General features: G+C 45.2%; 1 protein-coding gene across 1 annotated transcript in view; it reads left to right on the top strand.

Annotated features, from left to right (window-relative positions):
- The window catches only part of BRINP1 (BMP/retinoic acid inducible neural specific 1), a 418,088-nt gene that overhangs the window by 333,462 nt on the left and 60,682 nt on the right, over window positions 1-23,944 (top strand). The window lies entirely within an intron of this gene.

Below are 23,944 nucleotides of genomic sequence, written 5' to 3'. Positions count from 1 at the left end.
AGCTTAACTTTCTAACCTCGATGACGATTGTAACTTATGAACTCCACAGTAACAAAAGGATCTCTGTGACATAAGCAGTAACCCACTGAGCTATGCCCATAAAATACTGTTCTGTGATCTGCAGAGTACACAATCTTTGCAGTAGGAATATTAAAACTCTGCGCTACCTTAGGTGAGTCAAAACTGATGCTCCCAAAACTTCAATCTCTCTCCAGGAGGTACATTAATCACAAGAGTTATCTTGGAACTTTTATTGTTGCCTGAAAGCTGGTGGATATGCATGGAACTCTGCACTGCTTTTAAAACTGCTGCACTGCTACAAAGCGGCCCACACCCTTCCAGCCTCCCGGAGAAACGCCCAATACCCGGTACGGCCAGTCTGGCCTCGATTGGTTATGCTCGTGTTACAGGGCAAAATCAAGATAAGCCTGTCAGTTCAGATCTGCACTCAAAATACATTTTTTATGTGAAGAAACCATCGAAGTCCATGTGAGGTCCAAAGGAGAGCCATTTTAATATTTGCTCAATCACATTTATTTGGAAGTTCGGTGAAGTTCTACATGTAGCTGTACGGAGACTGTAAAGAAGGTACATATACAAAGGAGGGAAGGTAAATCCAATTGGAAAGCTTCTCTGCCGTGTATGACGTTCTTGAGTACTTTTGAGAGCTCTGTTGAGAGTATCTCTGAACAGTTCAGTTGTTAGGAGTTTCCTGAACCACTTGCCATTAAAATTGGATCTGATATCATGGAGTGCCGATGGCATTCCACATTCTAGTCCCTTGAGTATACAGGAGAAGTGTCATGTGTTAACTAGGGGACAGAGGTCATGCCTGCTTGATGGACCACTGGTGAATCCGTTGGGCGGATGCTGAATGCAAGTTTGTTGGACTTATGAAAGGAGGTCATAGGCTTTTTAAGCATTCTGCCCCTTTTTATCAATGCACTTTGTGCACACAGTAAGCAATGTGAACTTGATCCTTTCTAAATCTGGGGGAATAATGCATGATTTTTGCAAAGGCCAAAAGATTTGGCAAAATGTGACACAATATTTCATGAAATACCGGTCCAGAATTTTGCAGTATTTTTTAGCATGAAATGCGTCTTTGGCAAACACATTTTACACATTATTATGCGAAATTTCGATGCAGCATTTTGAGCTGCTTTTTAGTGTGGAATGCGTACTTGGTGGGGACACATTTTGCACAAAAAACAGTGCAAAATTACACGTGACATACAAACATTAACATTTTCTTCATCCTCATTCTTCGTGTGCCCTTACAAACTGATTTTTACCAGAACGAAATCATAATTACGTCATCATCTCAGTCAATTTGAGAAGCAACTGTAATGCAAAATGCTGGAAAAATGCAACATTTCACCTGCATAAATGAAATTTGGCGCAGGCCTAATCCTAGCATTAACTGGTAGCCGGTGGCGAACATTGAGTGTGGATTTGCTTTTTACATGATTCTGGTGAAGGTTTAGGAATATTCTGACCTGTGCCCTCCCGGCTCTGTAGCCTTTGTAGACTGGCACAGACTGCTTGCAGACAAGCTCTTGCGAGCGCAAACCTATGCTACCATGCCTTTTATGAGGTTACATTTAGAGCAACAATGAAAGTAATTGTTTCCTGACTGCGTTGCCTGCCAAATAGTTTGTTTATTCAGATTTCGAAGTAGCACGTACGCCATTTATTTGAAACATGGGGGCATATTTATAATAACTGACGCATCCCTGCATATCAGCAGGGATGCGCCAGTTATTGTGCGCCCCAGCTCCACCACCATGGATGCACCGCATTTATAATGCGGCGCACCATGGGGCAAAAACGGCACAGATGCGTCACACATCTGTGCCGTAAAAGTGGCGCATTGCTGGAGTTGCGTCGCAAGCGTGACGCAGCTCCAGCAATGCTCTGGGGGGCCCTATCTTCACAATGCTGCGTCAATCCTTACGCCTGCTTCAAGCAGGCGCAGGGTTTTGACGCAGCATGGGCTCAAAAGTGACTGAGTGAAATCTTGTAGATTTCACTCAGCCACTTTTAGGAGGCGTTCCTGCGCCGGAACGCCCCCACCTGCCCTGGAACACCTACATGTGGCGCAGGGCTTTACAACGTGACGCATCTCCCAGATGCGTCACGTTGTAAATACCCCGCAGCATGGCGCAGGATTTGCGCCGCTGCTGCGTCACAAAAGTGACGCAACGGCGGCGTAAATGAGGCGCAAGTCAAACATAAATCTGCCCAATGTTATCAAAGTCCGGCGTTAAAATTATCGCCGCTTTAGCGGCAGAAAACTGCCGCGAAAGCGGCGATAATGGGCTTGATAATATGCCCTTGAGAATTCCCATAGAAGGCCATGTTCTGGTGTCAACATGGGCTTCTATGGGAATTCTCAAGGGCATATTATCAAGCCCATTATCGCCGCTTTAGCGGCAGTTTTCAGCCGCTAAAGCGGCGATAATTTTAACGCCCTGCTTGATAATATGCCCCGTAATTTGTGTGACACTATGCGCTATTTTAAAAAGTTGTCTTAATATTCTATTTCAAACCATGATTTCCTCTACAGGAAAAAAACTTTACAAATATTTCAAATAGCGGGCTAATCTGTGCTCTAACTTCTAAGCAGTTTAAATCCATCACGCAATGTTCTTTGTGTTGGAGTACTGTGTACTTTAAAAGCGTTTAGAGGAAGACATCCTTTTGGCACACAGTAATCTTGTTCAATTGAGGGCTGTGTAGAAATGAGTCTGAATTTAATTTAAGATTTTCCACCTTTTTCGCCAGTTGGAAAGTATTTGCAATTGTATTTGCAGTACATTATTTTACCACCTGCAACAGAATAGCCTTTAAACTTCATGAAATTAGGTTTGATAGCTGTACCGTTCATTACACATGGTATGTGTGCACTATTGCATACATATTGTTGTGCTATGTGTGTTTACAGAGTGCAACAGTGAATACATACCATGATTTAAGGACTGGGTTATACTATGTAGGTCCAAGTTGGGGGCGTCGCCAACCGCTGAAGATGGCAGAATTGTCTCACTAAAGCTCCTGCTAGGAGCCCGGGAATCCTTTATCATCCGACATTAATATAAGGATTTCGATCCACCATAACAAACTGTCTATTGGGTCCTGACCGTCACTGCCGTGGCATTTCCAGCTTGGTTTAGCGATGCGGGAGCGCAGCCTTTGAACATTGGCTGCCCCCAGCAAGGTGATCAGGCCCATCAAAGTGAAATACAGTGACCAGCCCTTATCTGTTGCCCGCTCTGACCGTTCGAGGGTTCAGGCTGTCCTGCAAATGGCTGCTGGTGACACCCAGGGGTAGTTGTGCCACGGCTTCTTCTTTCCGGTGGCGGCCTAACCTGGCCCCTGCTCACCACAATGAGACCAGGTGCAGAGAGGGTGAGTCACTTGAGCCCCGTATGATCGGAAAGGTGAGTGAGGTGAAAACACCTACCTACCAATGGCCTGGGACTATCCTGGAAGCAGCCCACTGGTGTCTCCTATGCACCTTAGGCCGCAGCGCGTGTTCTCCCGCGGCGACCGTGTTAGACTGATCTACAGTGAGGCCGAATGAAGAGAGTGCGAGTTTATCAGGTCATGTAACTTTTGAGTGTGTTGGAGGGTGAAAGCACCGATTGAGGGCCCGAGCAGATTATCTGAACAGCAGATGACCATGAGCTGATTGGAGGACCGTGCAACCTGCCTGGACCTTGAACTGGCATGGAGTACAGCTGAGCAGAGGAGGCCTGATTCTCTGCATTGTCTATGTTGGCACCTGGCAGGGGGGCTCATGCAATCTTAAGTGTTTCCCCCGGGCCCTGCACTCACCACTGTGAACTGCGTGGTTAGCCTAAGATTGGACCAGTTGTGCAGACTGCAGGTGGTCAGGTGGCATAGACGGGGACGCAGCCTATCTGTCTGGTGGCATTCCATGAATTCTATTGTCTTTTCTGCCCCTCTGCCACATTTAGAAGGGTGCGGGCCACAGTGACCATTATCACCTGGGCCCACTGGCAAGCAGCTCCATAAGACCTTTGTGACACCGAATCCTACCTGCAGAACTGCAACACCACTGGGCTAGCCAGTTGTAGCGCTACACTCTGTGAGGACCCCAGTCCTTAACAACACACCAAGTGCTGACTCTTTCTTGTTCTTTTGGGCTGCCAGGGAGTGTTGGACTCTGTGGTTCATGCCCCCCTCACTATTGGATGCCATAGACTGAACTGCACTGCCTCTGAATCTATACTATCCATCGCCCTGGCTGGTTTGGTTCGGCGACATTATTTGCTGGGCCTTCACCCCTCACGTTTGTACCTTTGAGTGGGATCTAACCAGTGGGTTGACTGACTTCATTCAGCCTTGTGGAGGGGTAATGCTACTGCTCCTCTGCACTAGTTTAGTAGGTGTTACACGCTGTCCTGTCTGCTCTGAATACCCCCCTTCGGTTTGTGATCCAGACATTTTACCAACCATAATAATGCGCTACCCTGGCCATCAGTAACAACATCAACATGGGGCGCACCAAGTCTGTTTATTCATCTACCCGGCAGGCCTGTGTGCCTGCCTCGCAAACCCAATTTGATGGTTCATCAACACACACACACTGAATGATTGTATTCCTCCTACAAACCTGACTCCTCCACTGTATAAACTCGATCTGATACTCCATGAAATACGTGAATCCAGGTCTGTCATCGAACAGCGTATTGACTCCCTATAGACAGACCTTGGCATATTACATGAGGATCATCGTAAACTGTCGGACAAACTGCACACAGCGGAACATACGCTATCAGAAATGGTAATCCAGCAGGTGGCCCATTCCACTGCCATTACCGAGCTTCAGACACAGCTTAGGGCCCTATATGGTAAAGTAGAGGATGCAGATGGTCAAGAACATCATAATAACGTGCAAATAGTGGGGATGCCAGAGGGCATGGGGGACCCAACCTGACGATATTCATTGAACAATGGCTTCAAAAAATTATCACTACCGGGGCCTATGACTCCTCTTTACTGTGGAGCAAGCACACCGGGTGCCAGCCCAACGCCTTTCCCTTTGGGCAACACCTCGTCCCATGGTAGCACAGGTATTTAACTACAGGGATCATGATCATCTACTTTGTAAAGTTAGATAGGTGACTTCCATTATATTGGACAATTACACAGTGTCCCTTTTTCCAGACTATACATTAGAAGAGCAGAGATGCTGTGCATCCCTCCAAACGGTCAAACTGCAGCTGCGCTTGGAGGGACTTACCTATACCTTAATGTTCCCACCCCGAAAACATATGCCTAATGGAACCTTTTGATTCCAATGTCTGCAAAAAGATATACCAGTGAAGACTGTGAATAATATTGGATAACTTTTAAATACATTAATAAAAATGAATAAGGGGCCCCCATCTACATCAAGATTCTGGACTTGCACACAGAGGTCAGTAAACACCTCTTGTGTGCAAACATATGTCCCCAAAAACAATAATCAGCTTCTAGCATTCATGCACAAGCCACCCTCAGACCTTGCTGTGAGAAACACCAGACCTGCAGCTGAAGGTGTCCAGAGGGATTAGAGGCCAAAGAAACTCTATAATAGTCATGGAAAACAGATAGGCACAGAGGGAATACGACAGGGATGGAACATTCACAGGGCTAGCATTGGTCACTCATTTGTACAGCAAATGATAATTTTTTTTTTTCCAATAGGGAAAAATCATGTTTTAGTACTATATACTAAAAAAACAACAGTGATCAGACAGATGGTCAAATTTAGAGTTTGGGCTGCAGACTTTCGAACTCTGTACTGTGGCAGGAGGAAAACCTTCCAAATGTAAAGGTTTCTATGCTTATCCAGTAAAATAGCTGTTCTAGAACAAGGGTCCGATTCACAAAGGTGAACTGAGTCGAAAGTTTAACTTTACGACTTTCGGCATTCACAAAGGGCATTTGCGAGGAGTAAAGTTAGACTTTTGTCTCAGTTCAACCTAAGTTTTGGTCTTAAGTTTAGCTTTTTGGTCTCACTTAAGCTTAAGGCCAAAACTTAAGTTTAACTGAGACAAAAGCCTAACTTTACTACTCATAAATGCACTTGGTGGATACAGAAAGTCGTAAAGTTAGACTTTTGTCTCAGATTCCCTTTGTGAATCGGGCCCCAAGTGAGGAAAATCCACCAAATTCAACCACAAGTGGCTTTATTTCTGCCACCAAATTTAGGCATTTGAAATGCACCCCATATCTGGGAGTACATTGTCAATGCTGACATATCTATTTTCCCTACTAGGATGGCTGGTATTTCCCTTCTTGTATGGACAATATGTTTGATATTAAATGTAAAAAAATCTGAGTGGCAGAGTTACACTAAGGTGAGACTGCCGGACATGAGTAGTGTATGAGTGCTCATCGTCTAAGCACAAATGAAGATGTTGTGTAATATCATTTTTAACAGTGAAACATAAAGAACTACTAGATCATAATTGTTAAAAGACAATTTCTTAACTCGTAAAAATGGCCAGTCGTTCATACAGATTGTTACATCACAATGAGATGTGACACTTTCCAAGTTTACATACTTTTTTCTCCCCCATAGTGACACTCAGCTTAGAAAATTTCATGTTCTAAGTCAAGCCAATGTCATAAGACGTTTTCTGATCTGGAACAGACTGTAGTGAACAAGGACTTCCATCCTTGTCATGTGTTTCATGCGTAGAGCATGATGGTGGAAGCACACCATGTTAGTGAATTATAGTAAAAGAACATTTTGCCTGTGAAACATGAATATGTGCCTATTAGCCCATTCATCTAAAAGGTTATGCTGCTAAGAATGAACCCGAGATCCAAAACACCAGCATCCCATATATTGTATTGTGTGTGTTTGTGTGTTAGAATTAATTGTGTGCCATAAATGAATGGTACAGGCCTGTGGGTTCCATTTTGGAAGCCCACGGCCTGTGTCTGAGTACAACATGAAAGACTGCTTTCTCCAGATAACATATGAATATTGCCATAACCTACTTGATGGAAGGGGGATAACTAGATGCTATGGGAATAAATTAGGGTACATACTTTACTTAGAAGCACCAGCACCCTTCCTGATACATTGGGCTTGAAATAACTCTGACTGCAGCTGCTATTAGGTAGGTGGCAGGGGGCAGGGTGAGGCCTGCAGTATCTGTTGTTAGGGAAAGGAGTGCTTGGAATGGGCACTGGTCATTGACTCTCTTCTTGATCTCTGGGAGGAGGGTTCGTAAATAGCTGGGTGCAGCCTACTCTCACTACTTTATACTTCTCTCGTGGGCACTCCAGCAGGAGACTGTCCAGCCTGGCAAATCATCCTTGCAGACATACGCTGTTAGAAATGGGGGTTCTGGTTGGCTAGGGCTTACACCTAAGCCAGGCAGAACCCACCACTCTAGTCAGGGTAAGGGAGTTACACACCCAAGATAACCACTGCTCACCTCCTTGGTAGCATGTCAGAGCAGTCAGGCTTATCCCATGGGCAATGTGTAAAGCATTTGCGCAATACATACACACACACCAGTGACACACAAGGCACACCACAAAAAGAGACCCCACACAAGTTTATATAAAAAATATCCTTTGTATTCATACATAGAAAGATATTAGACCACATCACATATAACACTGCACCACTAAGCATTGGTCATAAAGATGCACATAAGCCACATAGGACCATAATTACACAAATCACTGTGCCACTAGGCACTTGTCATAACACATGTAGATAATATTCACTTTGCCCTCATTAGGCCATAGTCATAACATCACATGTAGTGCACCAAGTACATAGAGCATAAATCAGATTTGCCATAAGGCAGTGGTCACAACCCACATTTGGGGACATACAGACAGTACTTATCGGTGGCACACATTATCAATCCTTGTGAAAGACACCATCCCCATTTACACCATATTTTCCAGGTATTTTATAACCTTAGAACATCACACACAGTCTGTTGGGGGAGTTGAATCCATAAGTTACCACCTTTCTCTGTGCAGATAACTAAGGGCAGCTGCCCCCGAACCCGTTGTGCAGCTGCGGACCCCTGTGGTCCGTCTCACTGCGGTGAACCGCATCCGTCCCACCAAAAGCCTCAGGCTTGCCCGTTTGATCTAAGTGGGTATGGCCAAGAATGAAATGCCCCCCAACAGTAGGTACTCACCTCAGCTGCCTGTGACTGTGGTGCAGCTGCCAACTATGCAGCGACTCCGCACCCCACTCGGGCGAGTCAGGAGCCCTCTGAGGCCCCTCAGACCCCAGCAGCCTCACCCGGAGAGCTGCAGGCCTCCTGGAGCGATCTCCATCTGGTCAGGCTGCATCCTTGTTGTTGCAGGAGCGAGGCAAAGACTTCCTGGGAGGCTCCGTCTCTCAACACTAGTCAGCGGAGCTCTTCCGCTTGGTCTCTAGGTCCCGCCCTTGTTGCTCAGCAACGTGGGGACTCCGGCCGGGGCTTCCCTGCAGCGGGCACAAGCACTGGCTTGTAACAAAAGAAAGTGGGGGGAGAGCGCTTTCAAACCTAAGCTTTCCCCTCCAGCTGCCCAGGCACCTGGGGCCGAGCAGCACTCGACACACGATTCATGCAATACTACAGCGCTCACCACTCGCTGGTCACTGCCAGGGAAAACATTTCCTAACAATAAGCTCTCCCTCCTGCTGTTCCTGCCGAAAGGAAAAGGTTGTCCTCAACACGTGCTGGTTTCTAGCAGAGTAGAAACCAGTAAACAGGGCTTTTCCAGAGAATAAAGCCCCCAGCAATTCTTCAGTGAAAAGCACAAAAGAACTTTCAGGTGATACAGTGCTCACCCTGCGCTAGTTGAATCTTTCAGCACTCCCTTAACTGGAGATTTAAAAATCCAGCACTTCTACAAGCTTTTATTGGAAGAAAGGACAAGGTGAAAAACAGACCAGTTCTTCTGTAAGTCTTTTGTACCCCTGACATGTAACAGGAGGCAAGCACACACAAGCCCTCGGAGATTCTTCACAAGCAGGATACCATAGCAGGGCAAAAAGAGTCAGTACTTTTCCGCCACCACAGACAGAAGCAGCAACTGTAGGCAAACCACACACAGCACACAGCATTGGGGGCAGTACTCCTCCTTACAGCTTTCGGGATCTTCTTCTTGGCAGGGTCCTCTTGTTCCTGGATGTAATCTAAAGGCTTTGAGTTTTAGGTCTAATACTTATACCCCAAAATGTATTTGTTCTCATTGTGGCAAGGGTCTCTGAACTCAGTCCAAACAAGTTCTACATGCACTGGTGCAGCATGACCACAGGGGAGGGAGACAGCATTGTGAAAAAGGAGACAGCCTATTCAGATGTAAGTAGAACTCCTCCCACCACTCTAAATGCACACCAGGTCTATTCAGCCCTGCGATGAGTCACACAGGCATGGCAGGGCACACCTAAATCCCCCCAGTGACTGCACATCACAGCTCTTGTCACTCACACACCAGATGCTGAATACACAAACAGCTAGGGGCACACAGAATGGTGAAGTAAGAAAATGGGCACTTTCTAAAAGTCGCTATCTAGGAACAATGGGCCCCACATTGAAAAGTTCAAAAATATACAACACAGAAATACTATGACATCTATGTTTGTGTGACAAAATCAAATGTTTATAAACAACAAATCCTGCAAAGGCATCAAATCATATAAAATGGGCCAAATTGCAACACACAAAAAAGAGAACAAAAATTGCAAAGTTCAGGCATTAAGCAGAAGTGGCCCATGTCCAACTGGGCAAGGTAAGCCACATAATACATATATTAGCACCTTTGCACTACAAAATAGTCATCCATTTTTTAGATTGTCAAGGTACTTTTGTTCGACAATGTTTCGATCCCTTTAGGTAGATAACGGGATCATAATCAGGACCTTTGTGATAGAAGCCTGAGAAAAATATCCACTGGTCAACATAACAGCAAATAATAGGGAATAATGATCAACCAGGCTTCCAAAATAAGGCTGAAATTATGACACGAAATCCGCTGGTCACAAGGGGGTGCTGTATGCCTCAAAGACTCTGCATGCATCAAGGAGTATTGTGGGAAGGTGCGGGACCAGGTGTGAGAACGTGATAAATGGCATTTCTAAAAGTGTTGTTTTCAAACACAGGATTTAATAGCCACCTTTACCAAAAGGTGTGTTAATAAATTCTGAGTTCAGTGAGTCTAAACTTAATTTTCCTATCTTGTCCCTATTGCATATTGCACATGTAAAATTGTTGCAGTGCAACTATAATGATAAGCCTATGGGACAGATAGCCTTTCAACTGTACAAAATGAAATACGCAGTATTTCACTATCAGGACATGTCACACCTTTCACATACACTGCACCCTGCCAGTAGGGGTACCATGGGCATACTTTAGTGGTACCTTACATGTAAGGAAAGGGAAGTTATGGGCCTGGCAAGTGGGTGCACTTGTCAGGACAACATGGCAGTTTACGACTCCACACGCAGACACTACAGTGGTAGGTCTGAGATATATTTACAGGGCTACTCTCGTGGGTGGCAGAACCAGTGCTGCAATCCCACTAGTAGTATTTAATTTACTGGCCCTGGCACACACCGTGCACTTTACTAGGGACTTACCAGTAAATCAAATATGCCAATCATGGCTAACCAATCACTGTCACAATTTATACAGAGAGCTTATGCACTTTAGCACTTATCAGCAGTGGGTAAGTGCCAAGAAGTCTATAGCCAACGAAAACAGGGTCAAAAAAATAGGAGGCAAAAGGCAAAACGTATGGGGATAAACCTGTAAAAAGGGCCAGGTCTAACATATGCTATGCGTGTAAGGTGGCCTGGCCAGGATAGATGGAAGGGGGACTGACCCAAACCATTCCCAAGGAAGCAGACCTGGAATACATATCCTCTGTTTGTGAAATTGCTAAAAGGATTGGAGTTCAGTATCCATCATTGTTCATTGCTGTGGTCTCTCCTACCAAAAGGGAGTACTCCGCAGAGTACTCATACACTGTTACGCAGCCAAGAGTTAGTGTCGTGCTGAGATAACTCCTTAGAGGCGAGGAAAAGCCACCTGGATTCTGATCAGAAGGAGGCAATACTGGATTGTCCTGGGTGCCAAGATATTCTACTTCTAAGTGAAGGAAGGAAGCACTAACCCTGCAGGAGGAGCAGATAAAAGAAGAGACTGCTGTAATTGACCCTGACATTGGTTCTGTCTGACTAGCTAAGCAAATACAGCACAGGACTCGCAGGACTCCTGGATCAGGCAGTATGACATTCAGAGTCACTAGGCACCTGCAGTGGTGTGCCCATGTGGTAGGCTTGACTGAAGCCAAAATAAGTACCTGCTGGTGACATGTGTGCCCCACAAGTGTACTGCATGATTGAAGCACTGCTGATAGTGTTGTTGGGTCTGGACAAGTCCTGAAGATTGAGTTACCATAGAGGTGCCCTAGTAGACCCTCATGAAAATTGGAGGTAATAACCTTAAGTCACTGTGTCCCCCCGGATACTGTCGCACCGTAAAATCATCATATATTGTGGCCATTGTTTCTAAAAAGAAGCACCAAGTTCTCACAGAAGTATCAGAGTGAGACCCATTAAGAGTGTGAATCCAGTACCCCCAGAGTGTATGAGTGAGCCGTTATCTGCATCCCACCACCCAGAAGTGGACCCTAACAGAATACTCCACTCCTGTTGTGACCTATCAAGTGGCACACTGTATGGCTGGCTCCCACGCAGCCCTAGAGAAGACTGTCCCATGCTGGTTGGAGTCTTACTTCTGCTGGTGAGATCCTGCTGCTGTGGGATAGCCAAACGTGGCCCAACACTGCTGCTACAAACTTGGTGAGAGGCCCGAGAAAGTGTACAACTTATCCACTAAAGCACATGCCATCCTTAATGGGCTTCGGTTTGTCAACCTCTGGTACAAATGTACATAGCACACAGCTTTAGAATGCTGCTTGGAAAGAATTATACATTGATCCATTGAGCAATGTTCTGGTAAAGGCAACTCCTAACTACCTGTTCTGATTCTTGTTTATCCACAGATTTGACCCCATGTTGGCAACTATACGACCTTGCATAATTTAGTTCAATTCAAATATTTAGCCACTGAGTGCAAAGACATTTGTCAACTCCAGTCCCCATTGACCTAATATGCCCTTCGCCAGAGAATTTATTTTTAATGTTAATTCTATTTAGATCAACTATTTATTGATTTAACAGTCTTGCCTATAGTTAGCTGAAGTTTTGCAAACAAGTAATCCTTGGGTTTACATTCATCAAATGAAATTTATAAAATGTCCCCCTGGATGCACATAAATAAAGAAGAAGAGAAACAAATACCACTTAATAGTAACTTGATTACTCGTATCATCAACCTTAGGCGGATGACCTCTTAAACTGACCTTGCTAGGGCTTTAACTTGAACCTTCTTGCCAGCAAAATGTAACGTAAAACTATAAGATTGGTTTTCCAGCTCTGATTGTCCTTTTCTTTTAAAATTGAGACAAAGGACGTCCCACGCTTTGGTAGTTGAAAACCAGATGCACAATTGCTTGAAAGTTTTAAGATCAACCATCTTCCTTTATTCCTTTGTTCCATGAGTCAAATGTTGGGCCAAGGTGTTGTCTAACAACCAATAAGGAACAGAAAATACCTGGCTGTTTCAGTTATTCTAATTTAAATTAAAGTCAACAGCTATATAATAATTTCTTGAGACTCCATTAATTGAGCAGGACAGAGATCAATAAACTTCTCAGCAAAGAGTATGTCTTTCCCAGGAGGACGGTGCTCAATGTGAAACATATCATTCTTAGATGGTGGTGATTGCAGGGAAACAGCTAGACATTCATAGGCTAAATAAATCAGACCAGGTACCTATCCACAAGAAGAGAGATTGATAAATACAACGCCACCTCTTTCGATTTTCACTTCCAGACCCAGACGTAGGATTTAATGCCCATGGATAAGCACAGAGTTAAATCACAATGATGGTGTCATCTTAAAGGAAAAACATAATCAGCTCAGACAGTGTAGTTAGGTTGCAATTTTAGGGGGTGTAAAAATGGGTACCTTTTTCCCTGGTTCGCATGTGTAATTCATCTGAGAATTACAAGTTTTATGCATGTTAAGCGTTGAACCTCATGTGCTTGAAAAGGAGGGGCGAGCAGCTGTCAAGAGATCAGCGCCAGTGTCTAGTCCATCCAGTTTGTAAAGTCAGATGCTTAAAGTTTCTGCACCTGCAGTGCATACTGCTTTAGCACACAGTTTCACTGTTCCTGCAAGACATTTTCTACTCACACCAAGAATCCCGCAAGGTACATTCACACAATCAGCATTAGCATAAAGTAAACAGATATGATGTGATATCCATCCAACTGTAACCGGTGTATGTGAAGATTACTCTTGTATACTCTTAGATGTGGGGGTCTCTAGTTGGCAGAGGTAGGTACCAATGTCCAAATAGGGACCCTTGCTTCAAGTCAGGGTAAGGGGGATATACTCTTTAGATAACCCCTGCTCACCCCCTTGGTAGCTTGGCACGAGCAGACAGGCTTATCAAAGGCAATGTGTAAAGTATTTGTACCAACACTCACAGTAATACAGTGAAAACACCACAAATGGACTCCACACCAGTTTAGAAAAATAAAGTCATTTCATCTAGACTACACAAGACCAAAACGACAAAAATCCAACATGCACTGTTCCAAAAGTTCAAGGGTTTGCACCAAAATAATCCACAGTTGCATCACTTTTAGTCCAGAGTACCTGTAGATGCGACAAATGTTCCCAGTGGCAGCTGCAGCGTCAGAAAACAAGCGATGCATCACTCCTGAGACCCTGGGGAGGTGATGCGACAACCCCGCTGCACGCAGTGGGCGGGTTGCATCGAATCCGGACTGTATGGGGAGCGATGCGATACCTTGTATGAATTCCAGTTTGCAGGATCTCCGGTAGGAAGCGTCTCGCACAGGCACGATGCGACGATCTTCAGGACGGCGATGATCTTCGGTGCAGTGACGACGAGCACCGCAGCATTGATCCTCTTCTGTCGCGGCCCCTCAATGCGTTGGCACTGGACTATGCGACGATGTTCGCAGCGACGGGATGCGGTCCACAGGCAAGATGTGCAACGGGTCTCACAGCGATGACAGGCTCTGCGACGATATTCGCAGCGATAGGAATCTTCCCGCACCGGGGCGATGCGCTCCGCAAGCGAGCGACGAGTTGGGTCATTCCAGCGGCAACAGGCGCTGCGACGATCTTCGCGGCGATGGGAATTTTCTCACATTGTCTACGATGCACTCCGCAAGCGAGCGATGCGTGTAAAATTGTAAATCTTCTCTTCTTGTTCCTTTCCAGCTCCCCAAACAACAGGAGACAACCTCCAGAGGCCCCACAACTGGATCAGGCACTCTGGGCAGGTCAGAACTCACACAGCGGAGTTCAGGGGGGAAGCTGGGGGTGAAGTCCTTTTGTTCCTGGGACTTCTTAACAGGAGGCCAGCTCTCCTCAGGCCCTTGGAGATCTAGTCAATCAGGGGACACAGCAACAGCAAAGTCCTTCCCCTCTCCTTGGCAAAATAGCAACTGCAGGTCAGCCCACAAACACACAGCAGGGCAGTCCTTCCTCTTCAGTCTTCCAGCTTTTCTCCTTGGCAGAGGTTCCTTCTTGATTCCAGGATGACCTAAAGTTCAGGGTTTTGGGGTCCTGTAGTTATACCCTAAAAAGTCTTTGATCCCTTTGTGCAGGGGGGCTCTGAGCCCAGTCAAAACCAGTTCTGGGTGTCTCCTGCCAGTGGACACCTTCTTCCTTTGAGAGAGAGGGGCAGGGTCGTCAGCCGCCCAACAAGGGGTGTAGCCAGCACTGTGGAAGGCAGGCACAGCACTATTCAGGCCCAGGGGCTATCCCCTCCCACCACTCAAGATGCAGATGGAGCAATTCAGCTTAGTGCCAACTCACCCAGCCTCCTGGAGCCACCCCAGCCCCTGTCACTCACAAACCAGACAGTCAATTCACAAACAGGCAGAGGCACACAGAAAGGTTAGACAAGAAAACAGCCACTTTCTAAAAGTGTTGTGTTCAAACACAGGATTTAAAAACCATCCTTCCTAAAAGATGGGTTATTACATTTTGAGTTCAGGGATACCAAACTTCAATTTTCCATCATGCTCCTATGGGGAGATATGCAGGTACACATGGGACACAGCACCCCCCATTCTGTCCTATGGGCAAGATGGCCTTTCAATAGTGAAAAACGAAATTGGCAGTATTTCACTATCAGAGCATGTCACCCACACTAGTACATGCTCTACCTTTCACATACACTGCACCCTGCCCAGGGGTGTACATTGGGCCTTCCAGAAGGGTGTCCAATGTGTACAGCAAGGGAAGGGTTAGGTCTGGCTAGTGGTGACACAGGCAAGGTCAACATGGCAGATAGCAACTGCACACAGGCCCTGCGGTGGCAGGCCTGAGACACAATTTTAGGGCTACTCATGTGGGTGGCACAATCAGTGCTGCAGGCCCACTAGTAGCATTTGAATCACCTGCCCTGGCAAACTCAGTGCTCTTTACTAGGGACCTACTGATGAAACAAATCTGCCAGTCATGGATAACCAATCATAATAACAATTTACCCAGGGAGCACTTGCACTTTGACACTGATCAGCAGTGGCAAAGTGCCCAAAGCTTCTAAACCAGCAAAAACTAAATCAAGCACAGTGTCAAAAATTACAGGAGGTAGAGACAAAAAAGTCAGGGGAAACCACGCCCAAGATGCCAGATCTAACATATACAAACATTTCTGCAGAGCCTTAACGTTGTCAATCTAATGCTTATTTATCCTATGTTATGTAAGTAGCTTTTGTCTAGTGCACAGTCTGCCATTAGCACCCTTAGAACCATGTTGGGCGAGGATTCCACCATAATCAGAATTTGCTATCTAATGTTGTGTAGGGCTGTGCTTTAAATAGACTGGCACTGCCAGGAAAGTGAGCACCCCCTACCTTCTACATTTCCATTTAACTGTTTATCTTTCGCATGGTTGGCGGTGCCTAGATTTAAAAAATGGTGGTGTATAATTTTGGTGTCAGATTAGTATGTCCAGAAACTATGCAAGCACAAGGATTTAAAGATAAACACATATTTCAGTGAGATGATGGACTCAAATAAAAGCCTTTAATCTATGAGCAGATGTTCCAACCTATCCAGATCTTTAAGGACAAGCCTACAAACGGAGGTATGTGTTGTTCCCCTAGAATAGCAATCACTATAAATGTCTGGATTAAGCGCCTTGGAATTCATTATTTATAAGTGCAGCAGGAGCGTGGCCGGAATCATAAACCGACATTATTAAGAATATATTCCCTTGCCTTACTTCTCACGCAGCAGACAGCATAGTTGGAGTAGGTTCTGGCCCAGAGTACTGCGGAGGACCAAGGGCCAGATGTACGACCCGTTTTTGCATGCGCACCCATTTGCGCTCACAAAAACATAATGGGCCATGCAAGTCGCAATTTATTTGAAAGTCGCCTAAATAGGTTTTGCAACTCGCTATTTGGAAGGGGCGTTCCCTTCCAAATAGCGAGTCTTAAAACCATGTGCTAATGTTTTGCGACCGCAATTGCGATTGCAAAACACTTGCAATTACCACCTACTTCAAGTAGGTGGTAATGCATTCGCAAATTTCCCTTCCCCTATGCAAATGCACGCAAAAATATTTTTTAAGGATGCCCTTAGAAAATTAAACGAAAACGTTTCATTATTTTTTTTTTTAAATGCATCCGATTTTCCTTCAAGGTAAATGGGCTGCATTTAAAACAAGCATTGAAAATGCAATAGGTCTCGCATTTGGTTGAGTTAGAGCTATTGGCTTTGTAAATGACAATGTCTTTTATCTATGTGTTATGGGGTGTATGTATGTGGTGTGTAGTGTAATTATGTGGGTTGGATTGGAAGTGTTAGTTGTGGAATTGTGTGGCGTTGAATTCTGTGGATTTGTGTAGTGGAATTATGTGGCATGGTGTGCAGTGGAAATATGTGTATATTAATTATGTGGTATTGAGTACTGGAATTATGTGGAGTGGGATTGTGTTATGGAGTTTAATACTGTTGAATGTTTTTTGTGTTGTGGAGTTTAATTATGTGGTGTGCTGTTGAATTGTGTGACGTGGAACTGTGTGGATGCAGCAAACATTAAACTCGTTCCCCACCAATGACATAGTCGGGTTGCCTCTGTATAGTAGTTATTTTAGTACTTCACGCTCTACCAACTCTTGCATTTTCCAAGTTTCTACTGTCACCTAATGAAAACAGCAAAGTTGCTTTTAATAAAAATTGTGTTATTTTTATTTCTGTATAGCTGCGTGAAAGGGTGGGAAGGTGAGTGAGTGAAAGGATGGTGGATGGGTGGGTGAGTGAAGGGGTGGATTGAAACATGCATGGATGAATAAGTGAAATGATGAATTAACGGATGGCTGAATGAATGTGTGAAAGGGTGGACTACTGATGAGTGAAAAATTGATTAATGAGTGAAAGGATGGATATTGTGTGAAAGAGTAACTGGAAGGATATGTGAAAGGCTGGAGCGATGGACGGGTTGAATGAGTGGATGAATGGATGATGGATGGATGGGTGAGTGAAAGGATGATGTAAGGGCATATGAATGAAAGCATAAATGAATGAGTGAAAGGGAGGACAGATGGATGGCTGGATGAAAGGGAGGATGGATGAGTGAAAGCACAAATGAATGGAAGGATGAGTGAGTGGAAGGGTGGATGGATGAGTGAAAAGAAAAATGGATGGATTGATGTGTGAGTGAAAAGGTGGATTGCAGGTGAATGAACAGATGGATGGATACATGCATGGATGAATGAGCAAAATGATTGATGCAAGGTTATATGAATGAAAGAGGAAGGATGGGTGGATGAGTGAAAGAATGTATGGATGAATGGGTGGATGAATGGATGGATTAGAGAAAGTATGGATGAGTGAGTGAAAGGATGGATCGATGAGTGAAAGGGTAAATGGATGGATCCATAAGTGAACAGATCGATGACTGAGTGGAATAGTGAATGGATGAGTGTATGGATGGGTGAGTGTAGGAATGGCTGTAAGGATGCATGAGTCAAGGAATGGCTGGATGAGTGAAAGGGAGAGTAGATGGATGGCTGAGTGAAAGTGTGGATGGATGAGCAGATGGGTGAAAGGATGGACGAATAAGTGAAAGGGTGGATGGATGAGTTGGTGAAAAGATGTATCAGCAAAAAGGTAAATGGATGAATGGATGGGTTGAAAGGTAAAGACTGTGTGAAAGGATGGTTGGCTGAGTGAAAGGATGGATGACTGGGTGAAAGGAAGGGTTTGTGTTATGGACAGGTTTAAAGATAGATGAAGAGGTTTGTATATGGATGGGCAGAAGGTGACAGACTGAATGTTGGATGAAAGACTGAATGGATAACAGAATATATTGATGAAATGGTGGATATCAACAGGTGGATGAATGATGCAAAGATGAATGGGTAGATGTTTGGGTGGAATAGACAAGCAAGCTTTTCTGGGGAGGGCCACAATGACTTGTTTTGCCTGCTTAGTGCCATAAGACCTTTGGTTGAAAGTGGGGTATATTTTAATTTTTTGGCAACTCCCTTGATCTGAGGAACACCGGCTCACCTTGACTTAAATGTATGCACGATCGAATAGCATTCTTCGGAGTCTTTGAGCAATTCAAGTACTTCAGTGAAATCGGGTCTTTGGTTTTGGATTGCCATAGGTTGGAAACACATGACTGCATAACTATAATAATTGTATCTACTTTTATGGCTTTATGATCTCAATTGAATGTTTTGGGCATTTTTACAGTTTCCTTCGAAAAGTCAGGTCAGTCAGAGTCAACTGTAAATTTATTTATAAAGCACTTAAAACTGGCAGGGCTGACTGGCTTGCTCTTTCTGCCCTCAGTCATTTTAGCAACAGATTGTAATTGTTTGAAACTTGACAATACTGAGAAGTGGGAAGCAATGTGATCTGTCATTGGTCTGTAAGAAATACAATTACAATTTATGTTTCTCTGCGCATTACTAGCAAAACAATACACAAACGTAGAATACAGTGCATTGTGAAGGTCAATGCGTTGCAGTGCCCACGGTAAAGGGGTGCAGCATAAAGCCCTGCATAGTAATGTGTGATATTTGATAGAGGATACTCCTTTGGGGCACACTACAGGGTACATCACTGTTCCAACACAAGATTTAAAATGATTCTAAATAAGTTAAAATGCAGGTTGTGCAGTACAGGATCAGCGACCCTTTGTGTGCACATTTCTTTCCACCTGTATGGGGGATGCATTCCCATATAGTTTTCTACTTTGCTTAAGTCCCTGTGAGTTGTCATGATTCCTGGGTTTGCTGGTGAGGGCAGTCCTTCTCCTTGAACTGCTAACACCGCTGCTCCTCGCCAGGGCGCTGAGTGAGCTGAAAAGAATCAGCCACGCGCTGACACATCCCCACAGGGTTAAAGTCCAGGCCCGCTTCAAAAGTAACAGGTCACACAAACCTATTTTTCCATTTAAAGCACTTTTTTAAGGACTTACTGACACAAAAGCAGATTTTGTGATTCTTAGCTCACTAGCACACTAGCTTAAAAACGATGTCTAGTGTAAATATTCACTCGCTCAACTCCCACTGTCACGAGACCAGGGGGCATATTTACAAGCAGGCGATAAAAAGTTATTGCCGCTTTTGCGGCCGTTTTCGGCTGAAAAGCGGCGCTAATTTTATCGCCTAATCAGCAAGGCCACGCTAATGCGTGAAACCTTGCTTTAGCATCAGGATTCCTAACGCCCAGCTTGGCATCTCTAATGAAATGCAAAGTGGGCGTTCCTGACCTGGCATGACAGGAGAAATGTCTCTAAGCGACATTTCTCCTATCATCAAGCCTCACGCTATGAAGCATAGCGTCAGGAAAAGTAGCGATAACCCCTGTTATCGCTACTTTCCTTACGCCTGCTTCAGGACTGACTTAGCCATGATATCCTATGGAAGGTAGATATCATGGCTAAGTGTGTGAGTCCCTATCAACTAGCTAACGTGAGATTATCGCTGGGTTTCCAGCGATAATCTCACGTTAGCCAGTTAGCGCTAGGATTTTTATCGCTGATGAGATAAGCGTTGCTAATAGCACGCTATCTCAGCGATAAAAATCGGCGCTAGCCGGCGATAATGATCCGAGCGCTAAGTGCGCTCAGCGATAATTAGCGCCGGTTGTTGTTGATATGCCCCCATAAGCTTTTCACTTGATGACTCACTCACGTATTCACAACACTCACTGGCACAAACACTGAGAAAACTGTTACAGGGACAACCCATCAATGTGCGCTACTGATACCTCCACTGACACACGAACACACATCCACATTATTATTACTTCCAGTGACAAAAGCACACACATAGATACATTAACATAGCCAATAACGTACTCAGTGACACAAACAAGCGTTGGCACACACACTCTTATTGTCTGAGGCACTGTCACACGCACAAACTAAGTAACTAAAAGCACTGACTGACCAAACACAGAACGACGTTCGCACAAGGTCTTTAACTTAAGCTTTATAAATAAACACGACTGACAGATGCACTATCTGGTGCATATAAAAACATGCAAATTCACTGATGTAGCAATGCAAACACTGTCTGAAACACACACACTTGAAAAACACTGTCTGACACTCACTCTCTCGTTCAAAAAAACTTCCTGGCATGCACTTCTTACACATTCTCGAGGACACAAACATTCGCCCACAAAAACTGACTGCGAGGCTAGAAAAAAGACGCAAGGGAAATTTAAAATAAGGCAGCAGCATACAGCCCCGAAGCATTTTGGGCAAGGCAGCCTCAGGCTCTGTGAGGCAGCACACACTTGGTCGCAGCCCACCGGCAGCCTCGAGCCTGCAGCCATGCCCAGGGCAGAACTTCAGCAACACTGCAGGCAGCTGATAACGCGCTGGCGCTTACACTAAAAACACACATTTTGTAAGTAATATCAGCTGCCGCTTACACACAAAAAAGCTGTAGGTAACACAATGTTAATCTGACTTACTTCAGATTCCGAAGCCCGCCTGCTTTCTCAGACTCCAGTCCTGCACAGTCACTCACTCTCACTTCACTGGGGGTTGGGATTGGAGGGGACGGTCATGATCAGGATTAAGATTTTTAATTCACTGCAGCCACGCGACAGTATGAGCAGCGCTGCCATGATATCCTGCAACCAAGAGGGAACACCAGCTCCGGCAGCACTACCAGAACGTGACGTCCCTGCGGGCTGGGCGGCACGGCGAGACACCTAAAGTCTCTGAGCCTGTTTCATGAACTCAGAGTCAGCTGATGATGTGGTACGTATTACGCACTATCTCACCACATGACGTCAGTCAAAGCCCTGCTAGCGGCAATGTCCTGGCACTGTCATCATGAAAAACATTTCACGGACACTACACGTCACCAAGTTTTATTGTTGTTTAATCGGCGAGTTTCCTTGAGAACAGACATTTTTTACAGCAGATACATTGCATGGATTTGTGTGGAAGGGCTGCATTTGTGTCAGAGGGTGGTGGGAGGGCAGAAACAAATACTGGCATCAAGCTCCCTTAAAAAACAAGCTCAGGGTCGTAGGCCTTTGTGCAGTCTGCAGATTAAGGTGCTGATGGCGAAAGCATGATAGTCATCCCGGCTTCCATCTTCACTGTGCAACCACAAAAGAAACAAGCTTTGAGAATTAATTACGCGGAACTTCCTGAGAGAGCCCCATGATTGACTGGAAGGGAGGGGGAGGGACAGCAGAGAGAGTGGGGTGGAGGAGCTGGGAAAAGACACAAGAGGGAAAACAAAACAAGCCTCGAACTTGTGTCTTTATGGGGCCATGTGTTTAAACACATGGGCCCATAAAGATAAGAAATCACTTATGACAGAAGGAAAGCAGGCGAGTCAGTCCAGGTGGACCAGCACAAAAAGCCAAAGGGTGGCAACATACATAGCTCATTTCCAATGGCTGGCCACTGATTAGCATAAACGGTGATGCCAGCCAGTGGAAATGAGGGGCGGGGCTTAAAGCCCTCTTCTGAAAATCCTCTCCTACAAAATCTCTCGCGGAGGCGGATCAGGGTTCTGCCCTGCAACGCCACGCGAGACCTAAAATAACTGCTTTATTTCAAAGCAGTCTCAGACCTGGTGGTCTGATGAGCACAGCAGGCCACCATCCCTGGGAGGGTCTGTCATTCCCAATGGGCTCACAAATTGGGAGAGGCTCATTAATATTAATGGGCCTTGCAATTTGCGACCCCATTGGGAATCGCAAACAGTGTTAAACACACTGTTGTACATTTTATTTTGCGTCTCGCAATTTGTCGCAAATAGCGAGGCACACAATAAAATTGTCGTATATCTGGCCCCAACTCTTACAACAGAATAAGAGTGAGCACTGTGTAAAATCGCAAACTCCTTGGTCAGCACCAATACACGTCCTCAGCGGCAAATAGTACACCGTTTGGTGCAAACATTTTTCATGACTAGATTATGAAGGTGGGTTTATTGCGACAGTGCTGTCTTTCAAGAGTATTTGTGATTTATTACAACCCAACACAACAACTTACAAAACATCATGGCAACAACAAAACAATACAACTATTCACTGAAAAAACAAAATTCATTAGACCAACACAAAAAACCAACACACTACAACACAGTACCTGAATATCAATTCAGAATCACACACACCTGCAAAACAAAATATAAAACACCCATGATGCAGCACAATGATAATTTAGCAACTGGACAACAGCAAGCCAACACAACACCAACAGCTACAAATCCACAGCAGGAGAAGAGGTGTACAGCAAAACACACCAAAAAAAACAACATATCAAACAAGCACAACAACAAAAAACAAAACAGAAATACATCAAAATAACTACGCAACAACACACCAAATAAAAATTACAGCGTAATCAAATAACAAACCCCCAACACACAAAAGAACAACAGCATATTGCTGCTGTTAGCTATATTGTGGTGTATTGCTCTTTTGTTGTAGTTGTACTATTGCAATGTTTTATTGTAGTGTGCTGGAGTGTTGTCATGTTTTTTGTATTGAGGTATATTGAAAATTTGTATAGCGGTTTTAACTCTTCTCGAGGCCCCTTTCACTTAGTAAGATAAGTATGAGAAGCATTAGTTGCCACGTGTGAGTTTCAGAGGGGTGCATCAATTGTGTTGTATCAAACATGTAATTTCACTTAGGCATCTAGTGATGCATAAAGGTGTAAGGCAAAAAGAATTACAGGCACATTTGGGTGCCGATTACGATCTGGCAAAAACCGGGTACGAACCGTCGGACGGAGGCTTTTTTCCGTCCGACTCGTACCCGGTCGTAAAACTTTACAAACATGCAATCACGATTCGCACGGAAACACCATTTCCGTACGAGTCGTACAAAACACCGGCCGACGAAAAGATACATACAAATGGGATCCGGGGAATGCGCCGACGTGATGTCGGGACGCTCTCAGGCCGCGTTTCACGAACCAGGAATTACGATTCGAACCGACAGCAGTCCGGACGGCAATATTTTTACGGCACCCAAAAAGTGCCGGAAATGCGAAGTACGGCGCGAAATGACCAGAGCAGGTGGCCCGGTAAGCGCCGTACCCCCCCCCAACCCCTGCAAGTACGCGCCGTACCCCCCCAGCCCCCGCATGTACGCGCCGTACCCCCCCAGCCCCCGCATGTACGCGCCGTACCCCCCCAGCCCCCGCATGTACGCGCCGTACCCCCCCAGCCCCCGCATGTACGCGCCGTACCCCCCCCAGCCCCCGCATGTACGCGCCGTACCCCCCCCAGCCCCCGCATGTACGCGCCGTACCCCCCCCCCGTGTATGTA

The sequence above is a fragment of the Triturus cristatus genome, chromosome 1_2, assembly GCF_964204655.1.
Source record: "Triturus cristatus chromosome 1_2, aTriCri1.1, whole genome shotgun sequence".
Classification (NCBI taxonomy): Eukaryota; Metazoa; Chordata; class Amphibia; order Caudata; family Salamandridae; genus Triturus; species Triturus cristatus.
This window is presented reverse-complemented; position numbering and strand designations above follow the sequence as displayed.